The sequence below is a fragment of the Oncorhynchus tshawytscha genome, linkage group LG05 (genome assembly GCF_018296145.1).
Source record: "Oncorhynchus tshawytscha isolate Ot180627B linkage group LG05, Otsh_v2.0, whole genome shotgun sequence".
Lineage (NCBI taxonomy): Eukaryota > Metazoa > Chordata > Actinopteri > Salmoniformes > Salmonidae > Oncorhynchus > Oncorhynchus tshawytscha.
The window spans coordinates 56,844,814-56,853,313 of NC_056433.1; the positions used below are offsets into that span (position 1 = coordinate 56,844,814).

Genomic DNA, 8,500 nt, shown 5'->3' on the forward strand with positions numbered 1-8,500 from the left:
CAGTCGATGATATAGAGTACAGTATATACGTATGCATATGAGATGAATAATGTAGGGTAAGTAACATTATATAAGGTAGCATTGTTTAAAGTGGCTAGTGATATATTTACATCATTTCCCATCAATTCCCATTATTAAAGTGGCTGGAGTTGAGTCAGTGTCAGTGTCAGTGTGTTGGCAGCAGCCACTCAATGTTAGTGGTGGCTGTTTAACAGTCTGATGGCATTGAGATAGAAGCTGTTTTTCAGTCTCTCGGTCCCAGCTTTGATGCACCTGTACTGACCTCGCCTTCTGGATGATAGCGGGGTGAACAGGCAGTGGCTCGGGTGGTTGATGTCCTTGATGATCTTTATGGCCTTCCTGTAACATCGGGTGGTGTAGGTGTCCTGGAGGGCAGGTAGTTTGCCCCCGGTGATGCGTTGTGCAGACCTCACTACCCTCTGCAACTCTTGCCCTGACTTTGTCGACTTTGTTAACTAGTGAATGGACGAATAATAGTGAATAATATACTTGGAAGCGGTGGGTGGTGCGCGTGCATCCGAAGGCATTGTTTTGGGTCAGCCTCTGGAATCAGTGCCCTGGGAGGTGCAGACGAAGGATCTGCTTTGGGAAAGTCGCATTCCTAGATGTAGTGCTGGTTGTGCTGGTAAATTGACGTCTCTCTGATATCCAATAGTTCTTCCCTGTTAATTGTAATAACAGTTAAGGTTTTCTGGGCTAACAATGTAAGAAATAATACATTAAAAAACTAAATACTGCACAGTTTCCTAAGGACTAGAAGCTACCATCTCTATCGGCGCCATCTTGAATCTTAGCCAGGATTAGTGCCAGCGTGTATGTCAGAGGTTTTTTACTGAAATCTAAATTTAAGCTGACCAATAAGTTTACAGCTATGAAAAGCTTTTATACAGGAAATGGTGTGTTAAGCAAAGCTTAGCACTCATGTGAGAGAGAGCTACAGTAGCAAACAGAGCAGAGGGCTTGGCCAGGCACAGTAGTATGTTGTGACAGCAGCCCACATTAATCCAGGGTTGTAACCAACAGACTTGTAATCTAATGTGCTGATGACAACATGATTTATCCCCTCCTCAATGTCCACTCACACACTGCCTGCACACAGCCAGTAGTCCTATACTTCAGCAGAGAAGTCCCTACTTTGTAGGGCCTCAATATTACATCATATTGCACCCTTGCTGTGGAGCTTAAGTTAAGTACTATGCGGGTGCTCACTGTTGTTAAAGCTTCTCCTGGAACCTTCGCTATTGGTTTCATCACCTTCATCAATCTCTCATGGACTGCAGTAGAAGGGTCAGTGTGGAGAATTCTTCTAAACCTGCCATATGCCAGGATAAGTGTTCAGTCCAGGGCTAGATATGTAACTTGTTACCAGAGAGAATATGCCAATTTAATCTGTCAGAGTCATAGAGAAGTCTCTTGATAAACTACAGTCGGAAAAGCAGCCTCAGCTCTGCCAGCATGGATCACCCGTCTGCCAACCCGTGGCCCTGAGGATATCTTTATGAAACCCATGGGGTTTTTCTTCCTCCAGGAAAAACTCAACTGGATTCGGTTGATTGCTGTTATTCTTTCTCCATCTTTAAATGTTTTGTGATCATAATAAATTAATTCAAACATGATAAAGTGATCCAAAGTTCACAAATGTATCATTTAATGTCATGTTTCAGACATTAGAAATTGTATTTTTATGATGTACTCTATTCGGTTGTTTGTTATGTTACTAGATGTCGATGAGGTATTCAGATGGTAACTATTTTCCTTGGTAAGCTTATTCTAAACCATTTATCTCACTCTGTTCCCACACTTCTGTTCATTGTCACAAATACATGGTTATACACTGAGTGTACCAAACATTAGGAACACCTTCCTAATTTTGAGTTGCACCCCCTTTTGCCCTTAAGAACATTCCAATTCGTCAGGGCATGGATTCAACAAGGTGTCGAAAGCGTTCCACAGGGATGCTGGCCCATTTTGACTCCAATGCTTCCCACAAAAGTGTTGAGTTGGCGGAATGTCCTTTGGGTGGTGGACCATTCTTGATACACATGGGAAACTGTTGAGAATGAAAATCTCAGCAGCGTTGCAGCTCTTGACACACAGACACCTGGCACCTTCTATCATACCACATTCAAAGGCACTTAAGTTCATCCACCCTCTGAATGGCACATATACACAACCCATGTCTCAATTAACTCAAGGCTTGAAAATCCATCTCTAATAAAAGTCTAAGTCTATAGCCCAGAGAAACGCATTGAACAACATATTCATAAATGGCAGAAAATACAGTCAAACAATAAATAATAAGAAACATGGTTTTGAAGCGTTTGTCCTATATAAGAAAGCTCAGGAAATATATATATATATATATACTGTACCAGTCAAAAGTTTAGATACACCTATTCATTCCAGACGAACACCGCTCTAGCTCAGCCACCTTTCACAGCAGATGCGGAAGTGCCACATTTGCATATGTGGTGGATTGAGACGAATCCAATGTAAAAGATATCTCTAGTTTAAACTGAAGGATTTTGATGGGGATTTTTGAATTATGTTATGTTATGTGAGTCAATTGACTCTAGGGGCCTGTCCCCTCCCCTTCATCTACACTGATTGAAGTGGCAATAATAAGGGATCATCACTTTCACCTGGATTCATCTGGTCCTTCTAGTTCATGGAAAGTGTCCCTAATGTGTTGTACACAGTGTGTATCCACATGTAAAACAGCAAGGGACACAAAGAGATTAAATTCATTGTTTATTTTTAGATTTCTATGCCGATATTGCTTAGATTATTTGTGTGGGATTTTCAACATACTTTGTAAGTAGGACTTTTTTCAGGTTAATTGATTACCTTACATATTAACCAGGTATTATTACAGTATAAGTCTCACACAAACAGTTTGGTGTGGCAGGCTGAGCAGTAGGGTTTCCCTGCCTGCTCCTTGAATACTCCCTGACTGAGTTTCCTCAGACAGAAAGCACACACAAAGTGGTCAGGGTGGAACTTGCGCTCCATAGCCGAGATGCAGCACCCAGAGATGGGCTCTCCACAGCCCCCACACAGTGTACCCTGGCGGGAGTGGAAGTGCAGAGAGCACAGGGGACGACCATCCAGCTCCAGGAAACAACCATCGGTGAAGGACTTCAGACAGTCCTGGTTAGAAAGGGATAGAGAGAAGTAGAAAGAGAGAGAGAAAACTTCTTCTATCTAGTTGGTATAGATTAGGCCTACTCTTTTATTGGAGATTGAGGACGATTATGGTAAATGGGTAATGTCAGGACAATGATGTATTGTGGCTGTTGGCTGTTCAAAGCGTATTGTTTGAGTAATGGCAGTATTTTCTAAGCCGAAGCCATGTGATCTGTGGTGAGAGACTCACTGAGCAGACGAAGCAGTTGGGATGCCAGGTGCCGTTGGCTGCAGTCAGGAAGTTCTCTTTCACAGGCTCTCCGCAGCCAGAGCACTTTGGAGCAAAGAGATGGTAAAAGTCTCTGTGGCAGTACGGCTTCCCGTCCTTCTCCAGAAAACCTATGGCACATCAAAGGACACATACGCAAAGAGAGGAGAGTGTTCTCTGTCACTCTGTGGTCTATAACTTATGTTACCCTGTAGGGAACTGTAGTGGTTGTGGTGTTATCTGTCAGGCAGATAGATGTGTGCTCCCTCACCTTTAGGCCCAAAGCGCTCCCACAGTGGGAACAGAAGAAGTGCTCAGGGTGCCAGGTGCAGTCCATCGCTGTCAGGATGTTCTGAGAGTGAGGTCAAAGAGCCCATCATGCGGTGAGGTAAACCCAACAACAACTTAACAGATCTAGAGAGGTGGTGAGTTGGTTTTGTGCAGTGTTAGATAATGGTGATACTGTCCAATCCAAAGAGAAGGTGTTGTACCTTCAGAATGGGGCCCTTGCAGTAACTACAGCGGGGTGAAAAGAGATGCTGGTAGTCTTTCTCACAGTAGGCCTTCCCCTCCCTCTCAAAGAAGCCAATGGTGCCCAGCTCAGCTGTACACACCACACAAACAAAGTGTTCTGGGTGTCACACCTGGCCCAGGGCTGTGATCATCTGCAGAATGATAGAAAGAAAAAGTGATACTATATTCCCACTTGGCATAGACATCAACTCAACGTCTATTCCACGTTGGTTCAACATAATTTCAATGAAACTGAGTGGAAACAACGTTGATTCAACCAGTTTGTGCCCAGTGGGTTGTTTCACAGGATTTTGTAAATTTTTTGGCAGCTCAAGCTGTTTACCTTTCCCACAATGACCTTTCCACAAGAAGCACAGTGACCCTTGGCCATGGTGTGTACACCCATCTTCTCCATATCAGAGCTCAGGCCTCCCAGAAGGTCATCTATGGTGTCTGTTTTTCCGTGTGTTGACGCCTTGCGCTCCAGATCAGAAGTCTTTGGGCTGTTTGTGCTCTCATCTTTCACTTGTGTGTCATCCATTTCTTTCTTTTCTCCAATCTGTTTCTTCTTGACTGACTTCTGGACAAGCGGTGGTGGGGTTGAGGGAGAAGGGTCTGGCAGCTAAAGATGAGAAAAGTCAATGTGTCCACAAAACAGACTTGCATCCATTCATATACATGAATGAAAAATTAAAATGAAATTAATGTTGGTGGCACTAGTAGTACTAAAGCTTCTGATATTTGTTTAGCTTGCTTTACACTGCCCTCTGCTGTCAGATCAGGTCAACTTCACTGAAAGACAGTCGTCCTCTGTTCATGCTCTGAGCAACAGTGTATTTATTCACTGATAGATGTTTCCTCACCCCCATCTCCAGGTCAAGCAGCAATTCATCCATTATGGAATCCAGCTCTCTGGAAGCAGAGCGAGGGCTCAGCAGACCAGCCTCCATTGGAGCTGGTAACTCACTGACAAACACACAGAGAAAACCACAGATGAGCACTGGTATACAGTGGACACTGGACAATTACTTAAATCTGTGGTAATTATGAATCTAGAGTCTTAGCTCTATATGTATGGTCTCACCCAGTGTCATTACATATGGCTATCTATGGGCTGACATACCAGTGGCTGACCTGTATACATTGGTGCTATCTGGCTCCTTTCCTTTCCTTGGATGGAGACCAACAGAACACACCTTTGGGACCTGCAGGAAATGCCACTTAACACATATGGCTAAAAAATACATCCAGTTTAAGTAACTGGACCAAAGACTAATCAACAACTGCTAGAGGTGATTTTATCATTACCTGTCCATATGTGTTGGCTGTATCTCTTTCTTTCTTCTGAGACGACTCTGGACCAGTTGAGTTGAAAGCCAACTCCCCTAGGAAAAGGTCTGTAACAAACACACACACATATATATGATATGGTAGGTACTATAATTCAGAAAAGGCATTTCTAACAGAATTCCTCTGAGATAAGCTGCAGTGCCTCATTACGGTCACCTCTTGCAGACTGCAAAGTGCACCCATTGATCTGCTGTGGTTGCTATATAAAGTGCTGCTTCCTGAGGAAGTGGTGGAAGAGATGGTATAGTTACAGACAATATCTTCACACTAAAAGGGACACTTTTGAAACTGATGCAATCCTCTATGACTAACAGCGTTGCTCTTAACTCACACATAATCTGTATGAAAGGGAACGTTACATATAACTATGAAGTAATTGTGTTTATTTTAAGACATTTTATCATAAGTTCTTCATAAGTAAATCATGACTGCACTGGTGGAGCACAAATCAATGAAAAAAAATCGAAGTGAAAACAAACTCTTCTATTAAAAACACACACTTATATTAATAATAATCGCTATCCACTGTCTTTCTCACAATTTGGTTGGTAGTGACTTCCGTCAACAACGTCAGGAATCCATCTGTCTCTCAACAGAGATAACCTTCTGTGGTTCACTGTGAATTTACATTGACAATCATATCAACAAAAACACAATTTAAATAGGTATGATAGAACACATGACATGTTCAGCGTGACCAATGTAATGCAAGGCAAGCATTCATTCACCACACACCATAAAACATGTACACCTCCTGAGCAACTTCCTTTATTAAACTTATTTATTCTCAAACCTATCAATGTGTATTCCCTTATAGTTTAATCTATTGCATTTTGTTTTATATTTAATCATCACAACAGAAGCAGAGGAAAAAATACTCACCCAGGTCATCCATGCTTGGAAAATATATTTGTGCACTCTGTGAATGAGCCTACGTGTTCCAGGGTGTGTGTGAGTGTGTGTCTGTGTGTGTGTGTTGGTTTACTGACAGTTAATTGGCACACATCCTAAAAGGATGATGTCAAAATCAGATGAACTTGTGGATATGATTTTTATATCTCTGCGTGTAGTTTGAAGGAAGTTGCTAACTAGCATTAAAGCAATGACAGGAAGTCTATAAGTATCTATGGAGCACTCTAATCACACATTTTATTTCACCGGGTGAAAAGAAACATCTCACTTGATCCTTAAAGGGATACTTCTGTATTTTGGCAATGGTATACACGAGTTCATTTGACTGGGGAAATATATAAAGGGCCTAATTGCCAAAATCTTGAATTATCCCTTTAATCAGGTCAAATTGTCATTTCCTTTTGTCTGTTTTTTTTTGTTTACTTGAATTTCTCTGAGTGCACTGCTACCTTCCTGAAGACACTGGATACCTTCTAAGATATTTCTACTCATGTTTCTACTCATTTCTACTCATGTTCATAATAAAACATGTTAAAGGTCAATTCCTGACCTGGTGAGAAGTTATACAAAGCTCAGGTTGTATGTACATACACGTTTTATCAACCACTATCTTCTAAAGGCTGATGATATATGGGTTAAATGGTCAACTATCAATATGAAAGGTGAGAGAGCAGTCCCCCTTATCTGAAAATTGAATAGGGAAAGAGTCAAAGTTGATTTAACTTTAAGATAGTTGTGCATAATAATGGTGTAACATAGGTGAATAGATTGTTCCACTTCATAATAGTTCAATATGATAACATAATGGGAAGGTTTTCAGTAGACATATTTAAGACAACATAGATTATTGCATATTGATTACATAATGCCATAAATTGTTGACATCATGACATCTCAATATAATGACATTATTACAGTGTAATTGTGTGATGACATAATGAGTTCATTTTGTGAGCATCATTACATTATTATGACATCATAATGCGTTTCATATCCATTTATATCAGGGATGGGCAACTTTGATTTGGGTGGGGCCACAAAAAATCTGAACTCTTCATCGGTTGCTCGACTTCTGCGTACCCAGTAGAAGCTGTTAAGGAGCCTTTTGGTCCTAGACTTGGTGCTCCGGTATGCTTGCCTTGCGGTAGCAGAGAAAACAGTCTATGACTTGGGCGACTGGAGTCTCTGACAATTTTACCTATGGTCCTAGATTGCAGGAAGCTCGGCCCCAGTGATGTACTGGGCCGTACAGACTACCCTCTGTAGCGCCTTACAGATGCCGAGCAGTTGCCATACCAGGCGGTGATGCAACTGGTCAGGATGCTCTCGATGGTGCAGCTGTAGAACCTTTTGAGGATCTGGGGACTCATGACAAATCTTTTTTGTATCCTGACGGGGAAAAGGTTTTGTCATGCCCTCTTCACAACTGTCTTGGTGTGTTTGGACCATGATAGATCGTGGGTGATGTGGACACCAAGGAACTTGAAACTCTCGACCAGCTCCACTACAGCCAAGTCGATGTTAATGGGGGCCTGTTCGGCCCGCCTTTTCCTGTAGTCCACAATCAGCTCCTTTGTCTTGCTCCCATTGAGGGAGAGGTCGTTGTCCTGGCACCACACTGACAGTTCTCTGACCTCCTTCCTATAGGCTGTCTCATTGTTAGCGGTGATCAGGCCTACTATTGTGTCGTCAGCAAACTTAATGATGGTGTTGGAGTCGTGTTTGGCCACCAGTCGTGGGTGAACAGGGAGTACAGGAGGGGACTAAGTACACACCCCTGAGGGGCCCCAGTGCTGAGGATCAGCGCAGCGGGTAACATGTTGTTGCCTACTCTTACCACCTGGGGGTGGCCCGTCAGGAAGTCCAGGATCCAGTTGCAGAGGAAGGTGTTTAGTCCCAGGGTCCTTAGCTTAGTGATAAGCTTTGTGAGCACTATGGTGTTGAACGCTGAGCTGTAGTCAATGAACAGCATTCTCACGTAGGTGTTCCTTTTGTCCAGGTGGGAAAGGGCAGTGTGGAGTGCGATTAAGATTGCGTCATCTGTGGATCTGTTGGGGCGGTATGCGAATTGGAGTGGGTCTAGGGTATCCAGGAGGATGCTGTTGATGTGAGCCATGACCAGCCTTTCAAAGCACTTCATGGCTACTGATGTGAGTACTATGGGGCGGTAATCATTTAGACAGGTTACCTTCACTTCCTTGGGCACAGGGACTATGGTGGTCTGCTTGAAGCATGTAGGTATTACAGACTCGGTCAAGGAGATGTTGAAAATGTCAGTGAAGACACTTGCTAGTTTGTCCACGCATGCTT

At 42.8% G+C, this 8,500-nt stretch overlaps 1 pseudogene; it reads right to left on the bottom strand.

Moving 5' to 3' along the window:
• Nucleotides 1-2,759: 2,759 nt before the first annotated feature.
• On the bottom strand, nucleotides 2,760-7,327 carry LOC112250929 (annotated as a pseudogene).
• Between the last annotated feature and the right edge of the window lie 1,173 nt (nucleotides 7,328-8,500).